A 2334-nucleotide genomic window follows, 5' to 3' on the forward strand; every position below is an offset into this window, starting at 1 on the left:
AAGCCGAGCGGTTGCCATTGCACTACCGCCATGCGGTGCGGTGGTTGCGGGCACATCCGGAGGTGAAGGAGGGACTGTGCTCCCTGAACCACAGGTTGAGCTACAAGATAGTGATGACGACAGAGAGACCAGCGATCCCAGGTGTGTCCAGTACCATCTGGCAGCAGGTCCAGCCGAAAGGTCTGGATAATAAACTTAAAGACTTGAATTGGCTCAGCGTATGGGGTCGTATGACAGTCAGGGCAGTGATGCATGCACACAGGCTATCACAACAGAGCCTGTGCCCGCGACACGGCTGTGCAAGGGAAGAAACGGTGAGTCACGTTTTTTGGGAGTGTGGTTTTGCCCAGAGAGTCTGGAGCTCGTGCAGGACCCTTTTCAACCAGGTAAGCCCCGATTCCCCTGTGACAAGAACAGTCATCATGAAGGGACTACCAGGAGTGCAAGCCTGGAACCGGAAGTTTCTCCTGTGGCTTCTGATTAGCTTCGCCAAGGCCTTTTTGTGGGACGCTCCGACTGACCTGATAAAGCACGGAGTGGAAAAGCGGGCTTCGGGGATTCTGAGAAGAGTGGAAGAAGAAATAACAAGAAGAGTGCGATGGGACATTTTGAAATGGGGCTTCGATGCGGCGAAGGAGCGATGGAAGGAACTGTGCACGGGACATTAGAGGGATGTTTGTGTAGGGTGGTAGTGACTGGGTAGTTGTGGGTGTTGTGTGATTGTTTTTTAACCAAAAAAAAAAATCTGTTCTTATCAGTTTAATATCTGATACGTCCCCCATCGGGGGACCACATATTAAACGGATTTTTGGAACAGGGAGCTGGATCAGGGGCTTGCTCCGTCCTCTCCACGCATCGGCCCGGTATTGCAGCGCCTCCGGGAGCGGTGCACCACCTTCTCTCAGCGGTGAAAAGACAGACATAGCTAGCAAGCAAGCAAGCAAGCAAGCGAGGTGGACTGGAGCTCGTTTTTCTCCGGTCTCGTTTCTCGTCCATCTGTGTGTCTCTGTGTCTGTCTCTCTCTCCCCCTCCCCGTCTCCGTCTCCGTTCCCGTGCTCCCTCAGTGCGCTTTCCCGCGTCTCGACTCTCTGGGCAAGCAGGCCGGCCCCCTTTTCGGCTCCCGTGCGTTTTCCCTCCAAAAAACTTAGTTTTTTCAGCCTTTTCCCAGGGAGGCAGGCGTGGCTTGCTAGTGTGTGTGTGTGTGTGTGTGTGTCCGTCCCTGTCCCTGCAGACGGGCCCCTTTCGACAGCTGGGCGTTTTCCCTCCAAAAAACTTAGTATATCCACCTTTTCTTTCTTTTTTTTCGGCAGGCAGGCGTGTGTGCGTGCGCGTGTCCCCGTCCCTCCCTCCCGAGAGAGAGCTGCCCCTTGCCTCTGCCCGCAGGTGCTGGAGCTCGGCTTTCGCCTGCAGCTGGTTGGGCACAGCTGCCACCGGTGGGAGGGGCCTAAGCTAAGGAGGCTGGAAGGCTGGCGCCCCCTGCGGCTGCGGTCGTTGTCGGGCCGTTGACAGAAGATCAAAGAGCAGGGCCCCCGCCCGGGACTGGCAGGCAGGCAGGCAAGAGAGAGGGGGAGCAGAGTCCGGCGGCAGGCCTCTGGCTGCAGGGAGGCCGGCAGCTGCGCGGGTCCCGGGCTCCAGAGGAGTCAGCCTGCGCCACTGTGCGCCAGCGGAACGCCCGCGCGTCGGTCCGCGCCTTTGGGGCCATCGCTTCTCGGCCTTTTGGCTAAGGTCAGAGGTCGAGGGAGAGAAGGGATCGTGAGGACAACACTTTTCCACAGAAGTTCATCGACTCCACATTTGTCAGTGCAGACATCCACAAGAGGATGGTAGAAAAGTGCAATGAAGTCATCGAGGACGGCGGATTCCGGGAGTATGAGTGCGGTGGACTACAGAGCGACAGCAAGAGGTGGGTGGTCCTGCACATGTTCGACCCGTTCGTGACAGATGCCGACGTGACTACCTTTTTAAGCAGATACGTGGAGGTGAGGGCGGGACCTTTGGTGCTCAGCGACACACGTACCTGATGGAACTGCGGCGGGACGGAAAGTCAAAGGATGGATACAGCCACCCACCAGGCACGTTCGCAATAGGAGGAGGTAGGGGGTATTTGTTCTATTGGGACCAGCCTGAATTCTGTAGGAAGTGCCGGACTTTCGGGCACCGAGAGGGGGCATGTAGTGCGGAAAAATGCGGGAAGTGCAGCCGCCCGGGACACCACACCCGAGACTGCCCGGTGAAAGAGTGCTCCCTGTGCGGGGATAGAGGCCACCTATTCAGGCAGTGCAATAAGAGGGGCACGGACATGGAGAAGGTGGTCAGGGAGTGGATCAGGCAGGC

The 2334-nt window shown here is 57.5% G+C and overlaps 1 pseudogene; it reads left to right on the plus strand.

Moving 5' to 3' along the window:
- The first annotated feature begins 719 nt into the window (after nucleotides 1-719).
- LOC148647626 (U2 spliceosomal RNA) lies at nucleotides 720-897 on the plus strand (annotated as a pseudogene).
- Nucleotides 898-2334: the final 1437 nt, after the last annotated feature.

This window comes from Lepisosteus platostomus, chromosome 15 (assembly GCF_059453375.1).
Source record: "Lepisosteus platostomus isolate fLepPlt1 chromosome 15, fLepPlt1.hap1, whole genome shotgun sequence".
Taxonomy (NCBI): domain Eukaryota; kingdom Metazoa; phylum Chordata; class Actinopteri; order Semionotiformes; family Lepisosteidae; genus Lepisosteus; species Lepisosteus platostomus.